The sequence below is a fragment of the Pantherophis guttatus genome, chromosome 1 (assembly GCF_059756535.1).
Source record: "Pantherophis guttatus breed Tessera chromosome 1, ASM5975653v1, whole genome shotgun sequence".
Taxonomy (NCBI): domain Eukaryota; kingdom Metazoa; phylum Chordata; class Lepidosauria; order Squamata; family Colubridae; genus Pantherophis; species Pantherophis guttatus.
In genome coordinates, this window is record NC_142063.1 from 317,738,979 (window position 1) to 317,765,048 (window position 26,070).

The 26,070-nt window shown below is 42.4% G+C and overlaps 2 pseudogenes; both read left to right on the forward strand.

Annotated features, from left to right (window-relative positions):
* Nucleotides 1-4,916: 4,916 nt before the first annotated feature.
* Nucleotides 4,917-18,163, forward strand: LOC148116949 (uncharacterized; annotated as a pseudogene).
* A 2,210-nt stretch (nucleotides 18,164-20,373) lies between these two features.
* LOC148116950 (uncharacterized) lies at nucleotides 20,374-26,070 on the forward strand (annotated as a pseudogene).

The following is a 26,070-nucleotide window of genomic DNA, read 5'->3' on the forward strand; positions in this document are numbered from 1 at the left end:
TCAATAGTGGGTTTTTTGTTTTTTTCCTTTTAAAGAGTTACAAAAGAAACTAATTTGCAAATAACTAAATCTTACTAAAATTGACTATTGGATTATGGATTGGAAAGGCTGGAAAAACTTAGTGGAGTAACCTGGACATATTTGGACTTGGACTATTAATGTTATTTAATAGAATATTCTAAGAGTCAAAAGAAGAAAAGGTCAGAATAAAAGAGAGAAGAAGGAAATAAGACTTTAAAATGTGGACAATTGGGGAACTATAAGGCTGTAAATTATTATGAAATAAAATGTGGGGTTTTAGAGGCATAACTATGGGATTGATGTAACTTGATTAAATAAAAGCTTCCTAAATATTGAGATATTGGAATAATAGAAATATACTTTTCATATTGTATCAAATCAGTATAAAATGGATCTAGAGATGTATGAGGAAATATTGTGCATGTTAAAAAGTCTGCGTGAATCCTTAAGAAATGACAAAGAGACAAAGGAATTGTTTAAAGATACAGAAATGAATGTAGAAGCTACTCAACAACTGGGGGGAAGAGGAACATGATATTCAAGAAATAGATGAGAAACTAGAAGGGGAAGAGGAGAATAAAAATGAGAAGCAAGAAGTTAGGGACAAAGAGGAGAAGAGACTAATAAGTAGAAGACAAATACATAACATCACAATTTATAAGGGTACAGAGAGAATAGAGAAACCCCCCCACTTAAAAAAAAAACAAAAACAAAAGGACGTTTTGTGGATGGGTATTCAAAAAAAAAAAAAAAAAAAACAGCAGAAAGAGTCAAAAGGCACCCTGAAGGGAAAGTTTAGTAGACACAAAAAATTTAAAAAGAGATACAAGATTCCAAGAGAAAGAGATAAAAATGCTGACCAAAAAAATCAATAAACGATGGAATTTTAGAAAGACTAAGAGATGATGGATAATGAGAAAATATATTAATAAAATGGGAAAACACCACAACCCTAATAAGTTTAGGTTAGTAGATGGTAATTTAAGGCTAGACAATTTAACTGAAATACTAATATTAACAGTGTGTTAAAAGATATTGTGAATTTAAAATATTAAGGATTAGAAATGGTGGGGACTTTGAGATGTAGTCCCGTGATGGATTGAATATTGTTAATAATTAGTGTTATTAGTAATCCTACACATTTGGAATATTGATGTTATGGTGGAATAATGAGTGATTTTTAAAATATTGAATGACAACATTTACTAAGGGATAATAAACACAGGGTGCGAAGAAACGTTATTTATGCTTAAATGAATTAAAGGGAAAATGTAAAAGGAATATGAAATGAGATTAGTATTGTTTGAAGTTGAAAGATTAGAATTCTACATACTATTTGTATTATTATTGTTAATGTTGTATAAAAAAGACCTGACCCAATCAATGCACTGTCCACAAAACATGTATGTTTATATTGGAAAAAATAAAAAAAAACTTAATTTAAAGAAAAGGAATTCAGAAAAATGTGATAAAAATAAAGGAGTTTGCAAAGCACAATGTCCTCCCAATCACCAGGAGATAGGAGTATGTCACATCAACGTGCCTTGCTGCGAAGTGTAAGATGCAGAAACTGAAATATTCATAGCATTTATTTCATTTTGTCTCATAATTAGAATCAGACAAATCTTTCCATGTTCTGTCCATGCCAGTTCTCCTGGTAAACTTATACCTCTTCAGAATCAAATTCATCATGCAAATGGCTAAAATAAGCTCCACTTTCTTGGAGCAGCCTCTGCAAAGTCCATGTAACAGAAGCATCTATCAGACTACACTAAGCAAGCCTTTGTGGGTCCACTAGATGAGCATTGCCTTCCATACAAATTCAAATGCTGTTGCATCAGACATCAAACTTGATGTGCTATTGTCCAACTTGCCACAAATATGAGCAGTATATCTAAGATGCAATTTGGAAATGCATCAAGCCTTAATTTCTGCATGAAATTTATGAGGACCTTGATATCAGTGAGGGGCAATTAAGAGCAATCAAGACACTCCCACAGGCTTGTTTTTTTTTTTTAATTTGATTTATATGCCGCCCTTCTCCGAAGACTCAGGGCGGCTTACAATATGCTCAGCAATAGTTGCTGCTATTGTTGCTGCAATAGTTGCTGCAATAGTTTGAGTTGCCTGCATGGAATTTTGCTATGAGGTGGTCATCTTGAATGTTCCTACTCTTTACCCAGGATGCTTCTGATAAGGGGTAGCCCTTCCACTTGATTAAGTATTGGAGTTCTCTCCTGTGCCACCTCAAGTCGAGGATTTGCTGTACCTTGTAATAGGTTTGGCCCCCTATGACCCAGGGGTCCGGGTGCTCACGAGATAGTGGCCTCAGGGTCTAACTGACCATGGGTTTTAAGAGGCTACTATGGAATACTGGGTGTATTTTCCCTAGCAGTCAAGGCAATCTTAATTACATCGAGACTGGGTTGATGATCTTTACTATGGGGAATGGTCCCATAAACTTTGGCCCCAGTTTCTTGCTGGGGATTTTAACTTCAGGTATTTTGTAGAAAGGTAGACCTTCTCCCCCACCTGGAATGGCCATTGCGGGGCTCGGTGTTTGTCTGCCTGTTTCTTATAGGTTTGCGCTGCTTTCTTGACATTCTCCCAGGTTGCTTTCAGCGTTGACATCAAGGCTGTTAAGGTTATGTTAGTCCCGCCTTCCTGGACTAATTTCCAATTTTGAACCAATCAGTGGTTCCATGTCCAGTTCTCACTGTTGCTTCTTGACCCGCATATAGGTTTCTCAAGAGACAAATAAGATGGTCTGGTACTCCCATCTCTTTAAGAACTTGCCACAATTTGTTGTGATCCACACAATCAAAGGCTTTAGCATAGTCAATGAAGCAGAAGTAGATGTTTTTCTGGAACTCCCTAGCTTTCTCCATGATCCAGTGTATGTTGGCAATTTGATCTCTAGTTCCTCTGCCTCTTCGAAATCCTGCATGTACTTCTGGTAGTTCTCTGTCCACATACTGCTGGAGCCTAGCTTATAGATTTTAAGCATAACTTTAGTAGCATGTGAAATTAGTGCAATGGTGCGATAGTTTGAACATTCTTTGGCACTGCCTTTCTTTGGAATTGGAATGTAAACTGACCTTTTCCAATCCTGTGGCCACTGTTGAGTTTTCCAAATTTGCTGGCAAACTGAGTGTAGCACTTTTACTGCATTGTCTTTTAAGATTTTGAATAGCTCAACTGGAATACTGTCTCCTCCACTAGCTTTGTTGTTGCTCAGATTTCCTAAGGCCCATTTGACATCATTTTCTAGGATATCTGGTTCGAGGTCAGTGACCACCCCATCATGGTTCTCAGGGATGTTAAGATTGTTCTTGTATAGTTCTTCTGTGTAATTTTGCCACCCCTTCTTAATCTCTTCTGCCTCTGTTAGGTACCTGACATTTTGGTCCTTTATCATGCCCACTTTGCATGAAATGTTCCCTTCATATCTCCAATTTTCTTGAAGAGATCTCTGGTCCTCCCTATTCTATTGCCACCTCTTTTTAATCTCTTCTGCTAATCTTCTATGTTAATCTACATAAGGTAAGAAAGTTACCTGAGCCACTCTTATGGTTTATTATTTGTCTGTGCCTTTTAGTTATTAAGACATCAGCCAGTTTCATTTGTAAATCCTGTGTGATATCTTTTTTGATATCATTACGTATTGTGACTTGTCATTTTAAAATCCACATTCAACAGTCTCAATCTGGGTTATATTTTCCTCGTTCATGATTCAAGCACATGCCAGTGACATGGCCTTAGTGGTGGTACTGCTATAAGCAAATCCCCAACCCAAGACCAGCTGCAACCAACCCTGCACCTATACCTCCAAGAAACTCACTGACACCAAAAGATGCTGGACGGTGTGGGAGACTTGCGCTGTCCGCTGGGCTCTCCTCACCTGGCGACACATTTAGAGGGGAGTAAAGTGTCCTTTGAAGTCTGGACTGATCACAAAAACCTAGAGGCACTGAAAATGCCCTGAAAACTCTCCCCCAAGCAAGTCAGGTGGGCACAATATTTCAAATGGTTCAACTTTGAATTAAAATACATCCTGGGGGAAAGAACCTGCTTGCTGATGCTTTGTCCAGAAAGCCACAATTCAACAATCGCCAAGAGGAGATCATCCATGCTATCATCTCACCTCCCAGCTGACGGCCCAAGTCACCACCCAAGGCCAAGCCCAACGACAACCACCCACTGGAGACAACCAAATGACAATGGTGTTAAAAACAGCCCTCTCCACAGACCCCTGGTTCAATGACAACAAAGAAGCCTTGATCTTCAAGGATGGACTGGCATGGAAAGGGACCAAATTGTATGTCCCTACCACCCTGAGACTCCAGGTCCTACACCACAACCACTAATTTGGTTGATCATTTTGGCTACTTAAAAACTCTGCACCTAGCCAGATGACAATTCTGGTGGCCAAAAATGAAGAAGGATGTGGAAGATTATGTAAAAAGTTGCACTACCTGCACAGCCATGAAAAAGAGACTAGGGAAATCCTCTGGATTCCTTCACCAAGTGACAGAACCAACTCATCCATGGGAGGAAATTGCCATGGATTTCATAGCCGAGCTCCTGGAAAGTGGTGGGAACATCATCATTTTGAATCATGATTGACTTATTGTTGAAGCAAGCCCATTTCACTGCCTGCATGGGTCTGCCCTCTGCCAGGACGTTGGCCAGGATGCCTATAAAACAAGTCTATAGGCTGCATGGGGTCCCTTGCAGGATTACCTTCAATAGGGGGGTCCAATTTACAGCAAAGTTCTGGAGGGAGTTCCTGGGGGCCATAGGGTCCACCCAGGGCCTCAGCTCAGCTTTTCATCCAAGTACAAATGGGGCAGCGGAACAAGCAAACACCATGGTGGAATAGTACTTGACGTGCTATGTGGACTATCAGCAGTCCAACTGGACTGCTGCCTTTTGCAGAGGTAGCCTACAACAATGCAGTGCATAGTAGCACCGGCCTGACCCCATTCCAGATTACCAGTGGCATGGAATTTGTCCCCATGCCGGAACTGCCCATGGAGCCCCCATCATCCATGTCCCTAACCGACTGGATGGAATCCCTGAAGCGGGGTGGGAAAATACCAAACAAGCCCTGGTGGAAGTGGTGAGAATGTATAAAGCACAAGATGACAAGCGCCACTCTTCCAAACTCCTTTCTGAGGACTGTCAACAAAGTACTTGAACATATCTGTCAACAAAGTACTTGAAATTGAAGTTACCAAATCAAAAGCTAGGGCCTAAATTTCTGGATAATGAAAGTGATTTACAATAGTGAAAGTGATAAACCCTGTAACCGTTCAGCTTAAGACTCCCATGCTTGCTAGGGAAAGTGCATCCGGTCTTTCATAGCAGCTTGTTAAAGCCGGCGGTAGGCTCCCAGCTAAGGCTGGTTGACTGGGCAGCCCCAAAGCCTATGGTAGTGCAGGGAGAGACCCACTATGAAGTGAGGAAAATTTTGGATTCATGCTTGCATCAGGATCAACTGCAGTAGTTAGTCCACTGGAAGGGCTACCCCCTGTCTGAAGCCATCTGGGTGAAAAGTTGGGGTGTGAAAGCTGACAGATTAGTCAAGCAATTTCACGACAAGTATCCTGGGAAGCCCAAGGAGCCACTGGGGGGGAGGTCGGGGAGGCTGAAGCAGGCGTAGCTTAACTCTTTGTGGTTTTCTCTTCCCTTTTACAGGATGTCTTTTTCGCTTGAGAACAGGCAACCTGTCAACACTGGAGCCATCTTGGAATGTCTTCAGGGTTGCCAAAGTGAGACTGGATAGAGCTGTGGGAAAGGGAGGGGAAAGTAGAGATAGCTGGGGAAACATGTAGCCAAAATAACATTCTTCCTTCTGGGAACCAAGGACACTCTCACCAGCACCTGGCGGGGTGTGGATGGGAGTTATCTGGGTTTGAGACTGTGATCTGATTAGGGTATCTGATGGTTGTGTGTAGTGGGGAAAAGAGCTTTTGAGTTGGGTGGGAAAAACTCGGGGACATTCAGAGTTGGGTTTTCACCAGCTGTGCCAATACGACATGCCTAATAAATCTATACTTTGAGGAAGCCTCTGGCCTTGGAGTTTTGATTTCATATGGGCTGTTATTTGGAACCCTGACAGCAAGATCTATTCAATGGATTAAGAAGGGACCTTGGAGGTCGTCTAGTCAAACCCCCTGCTCAGGCAGGGAACTCTATACCATTTCAGACAACTGGTTGTCCCATCTCTTCTTAACAACTTCCAGTGTTACACAATTCACAACTTCTGGAAGCAATTTGTTCCACTGATTAATTGTTCTAACTGTCAGGAAATTTCTCCTTAGTTCTTGATTACTTCTCTCTTTGATTAGTTTTCACTCATTGCTTCTTGTCCTGACCTCAGGTGCTTTGGAGAATAGCTTGATTCCCTCTTCTTTGTGGCAACCCCTGAGATATTGGTACACTGCTGTCCTGTCTCCCCTAGTCCTTCTTTTCATTAAACTAGACATACCCAATTTCAGCGACCATTCTTTATGTTTTAGCCTCCAGTCCCCTAATCATCTTTGTTGCTCTTCTCTGCACTCTTTCTAGAGTCTCAACATTTTTTATATATCATGGCAACCAAAACTGGATTCAGTATTCCAAGTATGGCCTTACTAAGACATTATAAACTGGTGCACTTAACACTTCAAATGATCCTGATTCTCTCTCTCTCTCCATTCAGCCTAGAACTGTGATGGCTTTTTTGACAGCTGCAGCACACTGCTAGCTCATATTTAAGTGATTGTTCATTAGGATTCCAAGATCCCTTTAATAGTTACTACTATTGAGACAAGTACCACCGATTTTTAAACCTGTGCATTTGGTTTTTCTTGCCTAAATGTATAACCTTACTATTTTTAGTGGACTTGTCTTCAGTTTTTTTTACTGGAAGACTGATTCCAAAGCAATTCCTAATGGATGCTTTGAAAATGGTGGATATATTGTACACACCGGGTTGTATATAAACACTGGTTGGCTTTGTTCTGTTCTAGCTTGATTTGTAACTTAACTATGACCAGATCATGACATCTTTCCTGTTGTAACTGGACTCTTATACCTTCTTATACCAAAAATATAATCAATTTGATTTCTGTATGCTTAATTGGTGATATTCATGCACATAGGTGTTGTTTTTGGTTATATGAAAAAATGTGTCAGCAACCAAGAAACGTTTATTTTTTTTAAAAAAAAGTTTTACTGTTTTATTACTACACATTATGACAAACACATAACATACAATATAAGAAGATATTCTCTTTTTAACAAGTGTTTCTTTGTGGTTGCTTTCCACTGTGACTTCCCCCTCCTTCCCCCCCCCATGTCTCTCATATTGTTTTGTTTTCTTCATTGTCCCCTTTTTGATTGATTACAATGTATTTTCTAATCCTAATAGCCTTCATTTTATACATGTCTATATATTTGTTTCAGATGCCTGAAAAACCCATTAATGCTTAACTTTTTTTCCCTTAAAACAATTGAGCTAATATATATAAATTTATATTTCGCTGATAAAGAAATAAAAGGAGACTAGTATAGATCTATTTCAAGCTATTTAGCTTTCATCAGCTAGCCATACCCTTACTTGGATTCGAACTTGGGCTACCTGCATGTTATGCAGTTGTATTAACCTCTGAGCCACAAGTTCTCCTCCCTTCATCAGTTTGAGCCAGGGGAGAGATTAAGTGTTTTTCTATCCAGACACTTGGTCTACCGCAGCATTTAGGAGGGAGGATACTGCATCCCATATATTTCTTGCATACATATTTTACATTTTATATTCTCCCCTATTTGTGTTGTTCTTTATTTCTGCTCTCAAGCCATTCATACCATTTGTTCCAAATTGTATAGTAATCTGGCTCTTTTTCTTTAATTTCTTTCGTTAACTTGTCCATCTCAGCACATTCTAAAACTTTTTTTATCATTTCTTCATCTGTCAGTGTTTCTTCCTGTTTCCATTTTTGTGCATATGTTATTCGGGCCACTGTTATGATGCGTAAGATCAGATATTTTATTTCTTTGGTATATGTTCTTGTAAATATTCCTAGTAGAAATGTTTCTGGTTTTCTTCTGGTAGATCTGTTGATCTGTTATTTTTTCTAACCATTTCTTTATATTTGTCCAGAATTTTTTCGCCGCTGGGCATGTCCAACATAGATGGTAATAGGTTCTGTGGGTTTTCTTACACTTCCAACATGTTGGGTCATTATTTGGGAACATCTTTGCGATTCTTGTAGGTGGTAAATGCCATCTATAAAAGTATGAAGGCTATTGCTTAACGCATTTTAAGCTGCCCTGAGTCTCCGGAAAAGGGTGGCATATAAATCGAACCAATAACTAACTAACTAACTAAATAAATAAATAAATAAATAAATAAATAAATAAATAAATAAATAAATAAATAAATAAATAAATAAATAAATAAATAAATAAATAAATCTTCAACTGGTAACCAAGAAACGTTTAAATTGGCAAAAATTGACAGGTCATTCTACTGCTTCATTTCTGTTTCTTCTGTTTCTATGTTTTCTTTCTCTTTCCAAGTTTGTCAATCTTGCTAGTATATTCTTACAAATTCAGATTGAACTTGTCCATAAAATCAAATTTGTTTGTCTATTTAGAATTTTTTTTTTTTGAAAAACAGTAGTAGACAGCCTATCCAGGTTCTGATCCAATTGTATTGTTTTAATTCAAAACAAAAGTCTTCTTCTTGATTAGCTTTCCTGGTTTGTTTGTTACTAAAGTCTATTAGATGTTTCTGGTCAGGGTCTACAAGCTAGAATACTGAATTGACAATGGAACAAAACATGTGCCTGAGCCTTAAATGTTTCATGGAATATGTCCTGTGTATTGTATCAAAGAAATATTTCAATCCAATTTACCTCACAGGATTGCTACTATGAAGATTTAGAAAAGGAAATGCTATGTATGCTGCCTTGAGCCCCTAGTTAAAGATGGGATATAATTGTAACACACACACATTAGATAGATAGATAGATAGATAGATAGATAGATAGATAGATAGATAGATAGATAGATAGATAGATAGGTAGATAGATACTGTAGATATTACATCATAAGAGAAATCATATGGGTTTCTCATCTAAAAAATTTTCAATTTTCAAAATTTGCTGAAGAAATCATTGGTGAATATCACTTTTCCCTAGAGAAAACTGGAAAATCATTTGGGCCTGGAATCAGCAGCTATGATGTCTAAACAAGCAAAACTTTATATAATCAGAGAACCAAAGTGTTATCATAAGGTTTTTGAATAGGCTGAACATTTAATGGACTAGGATAGCAATCAACCAGGCTCAGAATCCTCCTATGGAATTCCTATGGATTCCTATGGAAATTTCCATACTTTTTGACCTAGCAATGCTTTCAAAGTATCTCATGTGGCATCACAAATGGATCCAGTTTTTATTTAAAGAGTAATTTTTGAAAAGTTTAACCCAAATATCATTTACATTTGATTTTTAAGTGTTTTGTGTTATCTTTAGTTGTACACATGCATCTTACACTGAATGACTTGGAATGCCAGCATTCTCATACATGTTAGCTTGTATGTGACAATATCTGAATAGATTAACCAATGAATATTAATAAGCATGTAAATAACTTTTTTGTTCTCAGTTTCTAGACTTGAAAACTAGAAATGCCCCTCTATGCACTTAGAAAATTCATCTGCTATTCACATGAGAATGATCATTTCCCCCTACAGAACTCTGAGATATTCATTATCTCAAATTTTGTAAAATTGTGTCCAACTCAAAGTTAAACAAAAAGAGTGTGAAGCACATGCAGTACTCAAGGTAATACTAAGTAATTTCTAGGTAATTTCCACCTAGTCACATTGAAATTATACATTTGTCATGTTATTAATCTCAGCTTGGTCAACCTTTTCTAATTAGTATTTAATCCCAGTTTGATACAGTAAAGGAGTATAATAATTACCAATTACCAATTGCTATTATTTTATTTATTTTTTATTTTATTTTGAATTTGTATACCGCCCTTCTCCCTAAGGACTCAGGGCGGTGAACAGCCAAGTAAAAACATCAAATACAAATATTAAAATACAGTTAAAATATACATATATAAATTTGGCCCCATTAATTAAAAACAATAAACAAAACACTTAAAAACACTTAAAAAATTAGGCCAGCCCGGCTTGCTGGAAAAGGAAGGTTTTAAGGGCACGGCGGAAGGCACTGAGGTCTTGGATTCTCCTTATCTCTGGAGGCAATTGATTCCAGAGGGTAGGTGCCCCCACAGAGAAGGCCCTCCCCCTGGGGGTCACCAGCCTGCACTGTTTGGCTGATGGCACCCCGAAGAGGCCCTCTCTGTGGGAGCGCACGGGTCGATGGGAGATCGTCGGTGGCAGCAGGCGGTCTCGAAGATAGCTAGGCCCTATGCCATGGAGCACTTTAAAGGTGATAACCAACACCTTGAAGCGCACCCGGAAGACCACTGGGAGCCAGTGCAGCTCGCGCAGGAGCGGTGTTACATGGGAGCGCCAGGCTGCTCCCGTCACTTATATTATAGAGTTTTAATATACAAATCAACAGTTATCTTTTTCCAGATTATACATTTAATCAAAATATTTGTATCTCAGGAAGATTGCTTGCACACCTTCCAACCACCGTGTTTCAATATCTTCTTCAGGACTCTTCAGACTCTTCAAATTTATGCTATACCCCAGGGAGGCCTATAGACATTTTTTTCAAAAAAGAAACAAGGATTGCAGATTTAGAAATGAAAGAGAGCCATAAGTCAGCAGCAAATCAATTTTGAAAATACTTGTATTATTTATTTATTTATTTATTTATTTATTCATTAGATTTCTATACCGCCCTACTCCCGAAGGACTCAGGGCGGTGCACAGCCAAACAATAAAAACACATACAATACAAAATTTAAAAAATTTAAATTAAGTATTAATAGACAATGTTCTATAAAAGCCTACATCAGCATATTGTTCTAGAGCTGTGATGGCGAACCTATGGCATGTGTGCCACAGGTGGCATGTATAGCCATATCAGTGGGCGCACCAGCTCAGGTTGGTGTGCATGCACATGCCAGCCAGCTGATTTTCGGGCCTTCTGGGCCCATCAGAAGTAGGGAAACAGGCTGTTTCCTGCCTCCGGAGGGCCGGGGGGGGGGGGAGCCCATTTTTCTTTCTTACCTGGCTCCAGATCCTCTCTTGTATCTGTGGAGGGTGAAAACAGCCTTTCCCACTCCCTAGGAGGCCCTCCGGAGGCCTGAAAGGGCCCATTTCCCAATTTCCGGTGGGACAGGAAATGACATTTTTTGCTGTCCCCAGCCTCCAGAGACTCCCAGAGAGGCTCTGGAGGCTGGGGCCAGCAAAAAATGTCACTTTCTGTCTCACCAGAAGTTGGGAAATGGGCCGTTTCAGGCCTCCAGAGGGCCTCTGAGAGAGTGGGAAAGGCTGTTTTCACCCTTCCCAGATGCATAGAGAGGATCTGGAGCCAGGTAAGAAAGAAAAACGGGCCTACTGGGCCATCGCGTGCCAGGAGCGGGGTGGGGAGGGGGGTTGTGTGCGCAGGACAGGGCACATAGAATTATGGGTATGGGCACGCATGTGAACCTCCCCCGTCCCCTCTCTCCTAGCAAGCGATGGCAAAAAGGTTAACCATCACTGTTCTAGAGTTATTAACTTATTTGTGTATTTTTTTCATTTGTTATATATTTTATTGATTCAGGTACCCCATCCTTAAAAGCAGCATTTGTTCAGAATTTGTTCTGATATCCAAGACAATTACCATTACTATGGGAAATAGTGCAGCTGATTGAAAAAAAAGTTCATGGTAGAAAGATAAAGGAAGAGAGGGAGAGAAACCATTCATTGATCAATTATTTTAAAAGAACTCTATGGGAAAACACACAGGGCAACTAAAGAAGGGAGTATGAGAAAAAGTCTTAATGGTCAAGAAGGACAAATCTCATTCTAATATTTCAAAGTGATTTCAAACTATAAAAAATAATGCTCAACAGGAATGTAAGAAAGAATCAACCAAAAAGGCAATACAGTTTTTTGTTTTATTGGAGATGTTCTCTGTTGGGTTGGGGTAAAAGAAGGGAAAATGATATCAAGAGCATCATATTATGATAACAGCTATTCCCCTATTGTACAGGAATCATGACATTGGTGGCATTCACATTGCTCTGTTGTCATGTTTACGTTGTCACTTCGATGAAATCATCAGATTCTGAAGACACTTCTGCTCTCTTTCATTTTTTTCATTTCATTTTATTAGATTTCTATACCGCCCTACTCCTGAAGGACTCAGGGCAGTGCACAGCCAAACAATAAAAACACATACAATACAAAATTTAAAAAATAGAATAAAATCAAATTAAATAATTTTGGCCCCGACAAATTTAAAACCCCAAACTTTTAAAACCAATTTAAAATTGAATATATAAAATACTAAAAGATATTTAAAATTTTAAAAATCTTTTATAAAAGAGGGGGAAAATTAGGCCAGGCCGGCCTGGTGAAATAGTAAGGTCTTTAAGGCACAGTGGAAGGTGCGCAGATCCGGGATCTCTAATAGTGTCTAAGCGGGAAATAAAAAATATTCTAAAAAGGAGAACAAGCTCTTAGAAAAATATGAAGAGAAGAATAAGAGTTATTTGATCCTGTTGTGAACCAGTAGTAAAGGTAAGTAGAACCACCCCTGGATATAGGTATTGGTATAATTATAAGGCTGTGGGTGGTTTACATTACTCAGAATAAAAACAATAATAAAGAGACTACATATTTAGGGAGATACTAAGTACAAACCCCTTCATGGATTACTGCCTTGTCATGGCGAAGGGGCTTGCATAGCTCAATGAAGCTATGAGCTATACTGTGCAGGGCCACCTAAGATGGATAGGTCATAGCAGAGGGTTCTGACAAAACGTGATCCATTGGAGAAGGAAATGGCAACCCACTCCAGTATCTTTGCCATGAAAACCCCATGGACAGTACCAAAAGGCAAAAAGGTATGACGCTGGAAGATGAGCCCCTCAAGTTGGAAGGTGTTCAATATGATACTAGGGAAGAGCAGAGGGCTAGTACTAGTAGCACCAGAAAAAGTGAAGCGACTGGGCCAAAGCTGAAACGACACTCAGCTGTGGATGTATCTGGTGGTGAAAGGAAAGTCCAATGCTATAAAGATCTATTCTCCATAGGAACCTGGAATATAAGATCTATGAATCAAGGCAAGCTGGACGTGGTCAAACAAGAGATGAAAAGACTGAACATCGACATCTTAGGAATCAGCAAAATAAAATGGACAGAAATGGGTGAATTTAATTCAGATGACCATCAGGTATACTACTGTGGGCAAGAATCCCTCAGAAGAAATGGAGTAGCCTTCATACTCAATAAAAGAGTAGGAAAAGCAATACTGGGATACAATCCCCAAAATGACAAAATGATCTCAGTTAGAATCCAAGGCAAACCATTCAATATCACAGTAGTCCAAGTCTATAACCCAAACACTGGTGCTGAAGAGGATGAAATTGACTGGTTCTATGAAGCCCTACAGCACCTTATAGAATTAACACCAAGAAATGATGTCCTTATCATCATGAGGGATTGGAATGTTAAAATAGGAAGCCAAAAGATAACTGGAATAACAGGCAAGTTTGGCCTTGGAGTACAAAATGAAACAGGGCACAGGCTGATAGAATTTTGTCAAGAGAATACGATGGTCATAGCAAGCACTCTTTTCCAACAACCCACGAGACAACTCTATACATGGACATCACTAGACAGTCAACACAGAAATCAGATTGACTATGTGCTCTGCAGCCAAAGATGGAGAAGCTCTATACAGTCAGTAAAAACAAGACCAGGAACTGACTGTGGCTCAGATCATGAGCTTCTCGTTGCAAAATTTAGGCTTAAATTGAAGAAAGTAGAGGAAAGCACTAGGCCACTCAGGCATGAACTAAATCATATCCCTGATGAATATACAGTAGAGGTGACAAATAGATTTAAGAAATTAGATCTGATAGATAGAGTGTCTGAAGAACTATGGACGGAGGTTCACAACATTGTACAAGAGGTAGCAATTAAAACCATCCCAAAGAAAAAGAAATGCAAGAAAGCAAAATGGCTGTCTGAGGAAGCTTTACAAATAGCTGAGGAAAGAAGGGAAGCGAAAGGCAAGGGAGAAAGAGAAAGATACACCCAATTGAATGCAGAATTCCAAAGAATAGCTAGAAAAGATAAGAATGCCTTCTTAAATGAACAGTGCAAAGAAAGAGAAGAAAACAATAGAATAGGGAGGACCAGAGATCTCTTCAAGAAAATTGGAGATATGAAGGGAACATTTCATGCAAAGTGGGCATGATAAAGGACCAAAATGTCAGGTACCTAACAGAGGCAGAAGAGATTAAGAAGGGGTGGCAAAATTACACAGAAGAACTATACAAGAACAATCTTAACATCCCTGAGAACCATGATGGGGTGGTCACTGACCTTGAACCAGATATCCTAGAAAATGATGTCAAATGGGCCTTAGGAAATCTGAGCAACAACAAAGCTAGTGGAGGAGACAGTATTCCAGTTGAGCTATTCAAAATCTTAAAAGACAATGCAGTAAAAGTGCTACACTCAGTTTGCCAGCAAATTTGGAAAACTCAACAGTGGCCACAGGATTGGAAAAGGTCAGTTTACATTCCAATTCTAAAGAAAGGCAGTGCCAAAGAATGTTCAAACTATCGCACCATTGCACTCATTTCACATGCTAGTAAAGTTATGCTTAAAATCCTACAAGCTAGCCTCCAGCAGTATGTGGATCAAGAACTACCAAAAGTACAGGCAGGATTTCGAAGAGGCAGAGGAACTAGAGATCAAATTGCCAGTGTCAACGTTCCAGAAAACCTCAACTCCGAGTAAAGACATGGAAGAAAGCATTTTCCAAAGTTCTCTTTACTAGAATAGGTAAACTGGCATGTCTGGGAAAACCCGAATCTGAAATGTCCGGGTTTTCCCTCAGTAAATCAAACCCCCCAAAACCATCCCCTCACTCCTCAGTCATCACATGCTCCAATCAACATCTGTCCCATCTCGACTCAGCACTCCGACCACTCCTTCTCCAGATGCTGGTTCACCCTGACCTTGACCGACAGGAAGAATGCTATTATGTCTACAACCAACCCCTCTACTAAATCCCCCTAATTTAGTAAAACTAAATCCCCCTAAATCCTTCTAAATCCCCCTAAATCCTTCCGGCCTAATATGGATTCCAACACTGACAGCCAACATATGCTGGATCATGGAGAAAGCTAGGGAGTTCCAGAAAAAAATCTACTTCTGTTTCATTGACTATGCTAAAACTTTTGATTGTGTAGATCACAACAAATTGTGGCAAGTTCTTAAAGAGATGGGAGTACCAGACCATCTCATTTGTCTCTTGAGAAACCTATATGCGGGTCAAGAAGCAACAGTGAGAATTGGACATGGAACCACTGAGTGGTGGAAAATTGGGAAAGGAGTCTGGCAAGGCTGTATACTGTCACCCTGCCTATTTGACTTATATGCAGAGTACATCATGAGAAAGTTGGGGCTACATGAATCAAAAATTGGAGTTAAGATTTCCGGGAGAAATATCAACAACCTCAGATATACAGATGATACCACTCTAATGGCAGAAAGCGAAGAGGAACTAAAGAGCTTCTTGATGCGGGTGAAAGAGGAGAGTGCAAAAGTTGGCTTGAAACTCAACATTAAGAAAACTAAGATCTGGTATCTGGCCCTCTCAATTCTTGGCAAATAGGTGGGGAAGAAATGGAGATAGTGACAGATTTTATTTTCCTGGGCTCCAAGATCACCGCAGATGGGGACTGCAGCCAAGAAATTAAAAGACACTTGATCCTGGGGAGGAAAGCTATGGCAAATCTAGACAGCATACTAAAAAGTAGAGACATCACCCTGCCAACAAAAGTGTGTATAGTCAAGTCTATGGTTTTCTCAGTTGCAATGTATGGCTGTGAAAGTTGGACCATAAGAAAGGCTGAGCACCAAAGAATTGAGGCCTTTGAACTATGGTGCTGGAGAAGACTCCTGCAAGTCCCCTGGACTGCAAGGTGCTCAAACTGGTAAGTCCTAGAGGAGATCAACCCTGACAACTCTTTAGAAGGCCAGATCCTGAAGATGAAACTCAAATAGTTTGACCACCTAGTGAGAAGGAAGGACTCACTGGAGAAGAGCCTAATGCTGGAAAAGATTGAGGGCAAAAGAAGAAGGGGACGACAGAGAATGAGGTGATTGGATGGAGTCACTGAAGCAGTAGACGTGAGCTTCAATGGACTCCAGAGGATGGTAGAGGACAGGAAGGCCTGGAGGAATGTTATCCATGGGGTCGCAATGGGTTGGACACGACTGTGCAACTAACAACAAATTACAAAACATAAAACCCAAAGGGCTGTAGAGCCCCCTACTCAGAAGCCTGGGAAAATAACTAGGTTCTTAAAGACTTCCTCAACACCATTACATTAGAGAGATATGCATTTTAAGAAAAAGAAAAATCCAAAGTGATTTTAGTAGTGTTTAAATTAAAAATGTTTCCTGGCAATTAAAACTATTGCATTTGTACTCCTGCAAGGAAGATCAAAAATTACTTCTTTAAATATTTTCTTTTAATTTTTCATGATTTTTTAAATCTTTCCTAGCTCTATGTTTCCGTAGTTTTTAATCCTGCACAAAAACATTTCCTCAATAAAAAATCGTATATAAAAAGACACTGCTGGATTTGTTTAGAGCAGATTAAGAGAGTCAGGTATAAAATGTTGATTTATCATGTACAGCAAACCTGACGACGGGAACACCTTCCTGCAACTACGCTAGGGCGTGGACATCCCGACCAACAAGAGCCAGCCTTTTTGTCACAAGCAATGTCAAGAGGGTCAGTTAGATCAGTTGCTGTGTAAAAAAATGGGGGGAAATACCATGGGCATTTTAGTATCTGTATTTATTTATTATTACTAATTATATTTTATTCTTTTCATAAACCTTACATGTTTCATGATTTACATTCATTTTACAAATAATAATAATAAGAATCCCAAAATATTAGGAACGCTATTTGAACACTGTTGGCATTGACAAAATCCCGATCATTCAATAGTTATAGGAGAAGGCAGCTTTACTTGGAACAGCTTAAATCTTGTGACAAACCTTTAATAACATCAAACAATATCTGCCTACCCCCATTCATTGGGAAAGACTTGATAGGTAGATAAAAGTGCCAAATCTAGTCTAAACGTTTGGCTGACTATCCAACAAACCAATAATAATAAGATGTTGATGATGGTATTAATGCTGTACTAAGAAGTGATATGAGCTAGATGAGAGGCCCTCAAACTTTTTAAACGGGGCCAATTCACGGTCCCTCAGATTGTTGGGGGGCCAGACTAGCTGGGTGAGTGCGGGTAGGTGGTCATGTGACTGGGTAGGCGTGGCTAGGTGGTCATGTGGGTGTGGCCAATTTAGCAGTCCATTAAACAATATACGCAAATTAAACTTTCATTTAATTTGGGTGTGTTTTATTTGCTTTTGTTTGCATGTTGCTCTTTTGATTGACTTTTATTTTTACTAGATCGTTTTTTGAGTTATTTAGGAGTCTAGTGGTCCATTTCAGGAAACTCAGTTTTGCAGCAATTCTTCTCAACCCCAAGGAGCTAACAATCAACAAGTAGAACAAACCAGGGAAAGCATTGCCTCTCCTTGTTTTGGGTGGGTGGGAGGCAAGGGACTCAAAGGTCAAGGGGCCCAAGAACTGGCCCTCCTTAGAGACCTTATGTCTACTCCAGAACCTGGAAACAGTCACCCCTCAGCAGCAACCTCCCACATACTTGGGACATTCCCCGGCCAAGTCCCCCAACCAGCACGGTCTCCTTTTGCTCTCCCTCCACTGCTGCTCAATGCCAGAACAGACAAGAAGGAAAAGGAGTGCTTCTCCTCTGGGCTTGATTCCTCTGCCCCCTCCCCAATAGCTCCTTTGCCAAGATAACATGTTTCATTGTGGCTGAAGCAGCAACCATGAGACCCAGACAAGCCCCTTCTGGCACAAGGGCCTCCTCTGCCTTCCTGGGCTGAGCTAGACTACCAAGTATAATAGCCTGCCTGCTTAATTGGTGAGGGAAAGGAAGATGAGGAATTACTACACTTTAACAGATTATCAGAGTTGGAAGGAACCTTGTAGATAATCTAGTCCAACCCCCTGCCCAAGCAGGAGACCTTACACCGACTCTCTTCCCAGAAAGTGCTGCCTCTCTCTCCCCCTCCCCACCCCCAATTTGTCTATTGAAATTAAGTCTGGCTTCTCTCAGCCCCACTCTTGATCATGGAGCCCATAGCTCAATCTGAAACCTACAAAGAGGGATAGGGGAACACATTTTAAGAAAACTTAAAATGTACAATGCTGCCTTTTTTTGGTGCGTGTTGCACCAAAACCCTTTTCTTGAGTGGGGAGGAGGAAAACCACCTTTACTGGAGAGCTCCTGCTCCCGTGCAAGACTGTCCACAGCAGAGGTGACATCTACAGAGCCAGAGGTTGGGCAGGTTTCCCGCCAGAGACGTTACCTTGCTGCCACCTGACAGGCGAAGTGGGGTGATGGGCCATCTTTATCACAAGAGCCTTCTGGAAGGGAACTGGCCACTCCAGTTCCCCTTCAGCAGACTCCCCAGGAACAGATATTAAACTCTGTCTGCCCCACCGGAACTGGGCAGTGAAGGGTGAGCGCCCTGAGCAAGGTGAGAAGCAGTGGTGGCTGCATTCAGGGCAGGGGATTCAGCTGGTGTGAGGCACTTTGGGGAAGAGCCAGGGAGTGTTCCAGGAAGCCTCCCACTGCTGCCACCATCCTGTCCAAAGTGCCGCCACAAGCATCTCAAGCAAGGTGTGAAGTGGCAGCAGCAGTGACATATAGGGCAGGGGATTCAGCTGATGCGAGGCACTTTGGGGAAGAGCCAGGGCGGGTTCTGACACTGTCATCTCCCACACACTCCCCTCCCTTCATGCATCAGTCCACCCACCAGCATCACCCCTCTGCCAGCTGGTTGCAGCTACTTCCCTGCCTACCCGTGCCCTTTGGCCGAGCACAATAGGTGTGGAGCATGTCTCCCTCCCCCGCATGGAGCAAGTTCCCCTCACGCACCTGATGCAATGGTGGGTGCATGAGAGGGGCGGTTCACCAGCAGGTCTGCAGGAAGTGGATGAGGGCGCAGCATTTTCCCACCTGCTACCAGAGCCAACACATGGCGCCCAGCTGGGCTTACCCAAAGGGGGGTGGGGTAGGAAGCGACGCCCCTCCCAAGGCTGGAGGAAGAGGGCCTTTGAACCTTGGGCATCAGTTCAGGCAGCCCCATACCGACTCACCTGCTTACATGGAGGGAAGCCCCTTTATCCTCGAGCCACTCATTCCCAGAACAAATTTCCAGTGGGAAATTTGGCTGCAACCCTCAGCTCAGAACAGAGATGTTGGGGGGGGGGGCTGCAAGGCAGAAGGCTGCCTTCAGTCCAGGCAAGGGCTATGTCAGTTGGGCAGTGCCCCAGAAGCGCTCTGGAGCTTCCTCTCAGGGCAGGGTGGGTCTCGGCTCTCCCTGGCTAAGCAGAGATGGGAGGCAGCTGTGCTTGGGTGGCCAAGGCGCCAGTGGGGATCGAGCTTTTCCCAATTCGCAGTGGCTGCCTTTGGTTCCACTGGTGGACAGAGTGCCCATGAACCACAGCCGAGGCCAGTCACTCAGGCAACCAACGCCAGGCTCCTCTGCCGGAGTGCCTCCCTCCCCTCCCTCAGTTCTTGGAAGAACCACTTGCCAGCCCTGAGTGCCCGAGGGAAGCACCAGGTGGCTGTTTCAAAAGGGGCGGGAGCAGTTTATGCGATGGGCAAGCCACGGGATACAGTCTGAGCCTCTTCGGTCAGGGTGCCTCCCTGGGAATTGCTGCCTGGTCCAGCCCAGGTGTTTAGAAAAAACAGGACAGTGCGGAAAGGGGAAAGGGAGAGGAAGAGGAGGAGGGACCTTACCCAAAGGCCAGCCAGCAGATAAAAGCTGCAAGGCTCTGCCCTAGTTCTTTTGGACGAGTCATCTCTGTGCAGTTCTCTGGTCCCTGCCCACCTGCCAGCCCATACCCTTTGGCCAAGCGCAGAGGTCATAGAGCGTGTCTCCTTCCCTCACCCATCAGCCTTACATTCGCGGACAGCCGGGGTGAACTTTGCAAGCCCTGCAGGCTGGAAGGTAAGACTGATGGCTCTCAGCCTGCTTGCCAGCTTGCATATCCACCTGAACTCTCCACAACGCAACTGCTGGGGATGGCCAGGGACCACGTGGTTGTGCTGCCAGCACTGCCCCTAAATCAGCCGCCCATCTGCCCACCCGCCAGCCTGCACCCTTTAGCCTTACTTTTGCGGAAAACAGACTTTAACCTCGCCCTTTGCCCTTACATTTGCAGTGAGCAGATCTCCGCAGGCTGGAAGATAAGGGTGAAGGCTGGAGGAGGGGATATGCAGGCAGCGCAGGCAGCCATGCAAGGAGTGGCTGGGAGGAGAGGGGGCGGGGCTGAAGCACCACTATGAATGGGCTGGATAGATTGAGTCGGTGGGCTATATTGGTCCTGCGGAACATAATTTGAGGATCTATGACCTAGATTCAAGCCCATACTCACCTATGGAAATTGGATGGTTATATAGAAATTGCTAGTGGAGATGATAGTATATATTTAAAATCCTAAAAGATTATGCTGTTAAAGTGCTGCACTACAGCACTCCAGTATTCCAGCAAATTTGGAATACTTAACAATGGGCAAAGGATTGGAAAAGGTCAGTTTACATTCCAATCCCAAAGAAGAACAATGTCAAAGAATATTCAAACTACTGGGCAATAGTGCTCATTTGACAAGCTAGCAAGGTCCCATAAGCTAAACTTCAACAACATGTGAACTGACCACTTACCAGAAGTATAAATTGGGTTTTGAAGAGCAGAGGAACTAGAGATCAAATTAATAACATTCACTAGATTATGGAGAAAGCAAGGGAATTCCAGAAAAACATCTACTTCTGTTTGACTATGCTAAAGCCTTTGATCGTATGGATTGCAAAAGCATGGCAAGTTCTTAGAGACAGAAGTGCCAGACCATCTTACCTATCTCCTTGGAAACCTTTATGCAGGTTAAGAAGCAACAGTTAGAACTGGACATGGACCAATCAATTGGTTCAAAGTAGGGAAAGCAGTACTAAAAGGCTATATATTGTCACTCTGTTTATTTAACTTATATGCAGAGTACATCATGCAAAATGCTGGGCTGAATTACTCACAAACCACAATTAATATTGCCAAGAGAAATATCAACAATCTCAGATATGCAGATGATCCTACTCTAAAGGCAGAAAGTGAAGAGGAACTAAAGAGCTTCTTGATGAGTGTGAAAGAGAAGAGTGCATAGTTGGTTTGAAATTAACATTAGAAACTAAGATCATAGAATCCACTTCTATCATTGCCTGGTAAATATAAGGGGAAGAAATGGAAGCAGTGACCATTTTATTTTCTTGGGCTCCAAGATCACTTCCAATGGCAGCCACAGCCATGAAATTAAAAAACTCTTGTTCCTTGGGAGGAAAGCTATGGCAAATCTAGGCAGCATATTAAAAAGCATAGATATCACATTGCCAACAAAGGTTTGCAGAGTCTAAGCTATAGTTTTCAAAGCAGTAATATATGGCTATGAGAGTTGGACTAGTGGACAGGTAGAGCACCAAAGAATTTTTGCTTTCAAATTGTGGTGTTGGAGAAGTCTCTTGGATTGTAAGGAGATCAAATCAGTCAATCCTAAAGGAAATCAACCCTCATTGTTCTTTGGAAGGACAGATACTGAATCTGAAGCTCAAATACTTTGGCCACCAAATGAGAAGAGTGGACTAATTGAAAAGACCTTGATGTTGGGAAAGATGGCAGGCAAAAGGAGAAGGAGACAGCAGAGGATGACACATTTAGATAGTGTCATTGACATAATGAACATGAATTTGGGCAAACTCTGTGATATAATGGAGGACAGGGTGACCTGGTGAATTAACATCCATGGGGTTGGACAAAATTTAGCAACAGAACAACAAGAAGAAGAAACATTGCTGTAGGCTCTATATTTATTTGATTAATTTAAAATAGGATCACCTGAGAGAATGCTTACAACTTCAAGAAACTTCATAATTTGAACAGTATTGCCTAACAAGTGTATAGCATTTATTTATTTATTTATTTATTTATTTATTTATTTATTTAATTTGTATACCGCCCTTCTCCCAGAAGGGACTCAGGGCGGTGAACAGCCAAAATTAAAAAACATACAAATGCAAAAGTTAAGATAATTAAAAGAATTAAATCATTGGCTACCCAAATTTAAAACCCCAAATCCATAAAATTTAAAATCCCAATTAAAAACCATTTAGGCTAGGCCGGCTTGATGAAATAAAAACGTCTTCAGGGCTTTACGGAAGGTCCGGAGATCCGGGATCAATCGTATTCCAGGAGGCAGCTCATTCCACAGGGCGGGTGCCCCCACAGAGAAGGCTCGCCCCCTGGGGGCCGCCAGCCGACATTGCGTGACCGACGGCACCCCGAGGAGGCCCTCTCTGTGAGAGCGTATTGGCCGGTGGGAGGTTATCAGTAGCAGCAGGCGGTCTCGCAAATACCCTGGCCCTAAGCCATGGAGCGCTTTAAAGATGAGAACCAACACCTTAAAGCGCACCCGGAAGACCACCGGGAGCCAATGCAGCTCGCGCAGGAGAGGTGTTACGTGGGAGCGCCACGTCGCTCCCATAATCACCTGTGCGGCCGCATTCTGCACCAGCTGGAGCCTCCGGGTGCTCCTCAGGGGGAGCCCCATGTAGAAAGCGTTACAGTAGTCCAGGCGTGACGTAACCAAGGCATGAGTGACTGTGCACAAGGAGTCCCGATCCAGAAAGGGGCGCAACTGGCGTATCAGGCGAACCTGATAAAAAGCCCCCCTGGCCACGGCCGTCATATGCTCTTCTAAAGACAGCCGTGTGTCCAGGAGGACGCCCAAGTTGCGAGCCCCCTCTGTGGGGGTCAGTGACTCGCCCCCAATAGCCAGCGATGGCACCAGCTGGCTATACCGGGACGCCGGCATCCACAGCCACTCGGTCTTGGAAGGGTTGAGCCGAAGCCTGTTCCTCCCCATCCAGACCCGCACGGCCTCCAGACACTGGGACATCACTTCGAGGGCATCATTGGGGTGGTCTGGGGTGGAAATGTACAGCTGAGTGTCATCAGCGTACAGATGGCATCGCACCCCAAAACCACGGATGATCTCACCCAGCGGCTTCACATAAATGTTGAACAGGAGCGGCGAGAGGACCGACCCTTGCGGCACCCCGCAAGCAAGGCGCCTCGAGGTCGACCTGTGCCCCCCTGCCACCGGTCAGAGAGATAGGAGGAGAACCACCGCAACACGGTGCCTCCCACCCCCAGTCCCTCCAGCCGGCGCAGCATGATACCATGGTCGATGGTATCAAAAGCCGCTGAGAGGTCTAACAGGACCAGAACAGAGGAACAACCCCTGTCCTGAGCCCTCCAGAGATCATCCACCAATGCGACCAATGCCGTCTCCGTGCTGTACCCAGGCCTGAAGCCGGACTGGCACGGATCTAGTTAGACGGTTTCATCCAGGAACTGTGGGAGCTGTCGCGCAACCACACTCTCCACAACCTTCGCAACAAAGCGAAGGTTGGAGACCGGACAATAGTTTGCCAAAACGGCCGGGTCCAGAGAAGGCTTCTTGAGGAGGGGCCTCACCACCGCCTCTTTCAAGGCGGGAGGCAAGAAACCCTCTCTCAGAGAAGCATTTATGATCCTCTGGAGCCAGCCTCGTGTTACCTCCCGGGTGGCCAGTACCAGCCAGGAGGGGCAGGGGTCCAATAAACATGTGGTTGCGTTTAATCTCCCCAGGATCCTGTCCACGTCCTCAGGAGTCACAGGGTCGAACTCATCCCAGGTAACATTCTCAAGACCAGCCTCAGTCACCCCGCCGGGATCTACCCAGTCAGAGTCCAAGCCTTCCCGAATCTGAGCGATTTTATCGTGCAGATACTGTGCAAAATCCTCAGCCTGCCCTTGCAAGGGGTCCTCCCGTGCTCCCTGATGTAGGAGGGAGCAGGTCACCCTAAACAAGGCGGCTGGGCGGTTATCTGCCGATGCAATAAGAGCGGAAAAGTAGTTACGTTTTGCCGCTTTTATCGCCACTAGATAGGTCTTAATATGAGACCTAACTAGTGTTCGGTCGGATTCGGAGCGACTCACCCTCCAACCACTCTCTAGGCGTCTTTTCCGGCGCTTCATCTCCCTCAGCTCCTCGGAAAACCAAGGGGCCGGGCAGGTTCGGCGTCGGGTCAGAGGCCGCAAAGGCACGACTCGGTCCAGAGCACCGGCGACTGTCCTATCCCAGGCAGCCACCAGATCTTCAGCCGAGTCGTGTGCCAGAGTTTCAGGAACTGGCCCAAGCTCCCTCTGGAACCTATCAGGATCCATCAGGCGCCTGGGGCGGAACCACCTGGTCGGTTCCGCCTCCCTGCAGTGGGGTGCAGCGGTCGAAAGGTCCAGTCTCAGGAGAGAATGGTCCGACCATGACAGGGGTTCAATAACTATATCCCCTATATCCAGACCAGCATGTAGGTAAAAATGCAGTTCAGTACCACAAAACAATAACAATAACATAAAATAATATTTTGTGAGTGTATCTTCAGACATTCATCTTGAAAGACTTGCAAATGAGTCTTCCCATAGATATAATAATGTTTAACAATACAATTTTTCTACTTTTCAGGAGATATCAATGCTTTATTCTAATGGATTTGGCACATCCAATAAATTAGGCCCATTTTGTCATTAACCAGAAAAAAATCTTTGTTTAGAGACCAGCCTCAGGATTAAAGTCTGAAGATACATTCACAAAATAAGATATTATTTTATCTTATTTATTCTGTTTCCAACAGTATCTCTCTCAGACATGATGGGAAAAAAAAGAAAAGGGATTTTTTTTTAAAGAAACGGCAAACTCTAAACAAGGCACAGCATTATTATAGAAGATAGGTAGATATGATCCCCCTGAGACATTTCTTGTTGGAAAAATAAGGTGGGAACAGCCCTCTTAACTTTTGTAGATTGAAATACCCTTAACGCTCTTTGACTGGTGGTCAATACCAAAAATAAAATATGTAAAGAATCATTGTGAAAAACATTTGAGATTAGTCTCAAGTATACTTCTCCTCTAGACCATCTGGATCATTTTAGTTCTCTCCTTACCTGTGACTGCCTGGTGGGAAAACAAGAAGATGGCAAAAAGGAGGAGAAAAGCCTTCATGGCTGAAGCTCAGAGCAACCAGTTCAAGAGGCAGGAGTCTCTAAGTTGGGCCAAGTGGTACTGAGCAGTTCTTTGCTGCAGCTATTTATGAAGCTTTAAGAAGCACAAGATGTCAAAGGTGGCTTAATTTTTGGCAACCTGGAGGAATGACGTGGAAGCCAGCAAGAATTCTAGGAAAGGAGGAAAGGTAGTAAGCAACTAAAAATAGCTGCATCTTTTTTCGGCTAATCAGATAAGTAATTTAGCCTAGCTAAAGCAGTTATTGTTTATTTTGATTTTTTTTTCTCTCTCAGCCACAAGAGGGAGCTTCAGCATAAAAAGCATAATAACATAAAAAATGCTCAGTTACCATGAATAATTATAATCTAATTTTAATAGTTTTAATGCTGTAAAGCTAATACTAAAAAGTTCAAATTTTCCCTCACATACAATACCATTTGGTTATTTAAATACTATAACATTAGAATGAACTTTCTCTCTGATCTCCAACTCTTTTAATCTTTTTCATTTAACAAATGCATATTTTAGGCCGAAGATTACTTACTGTTTCTCTAATATGAATAGGAGGAAATATAGTAGAGTAGTATTCAATATAGAAGTCCTGCTTCATTCTTCTGTTTCCCTTTCTTCAGTTTAA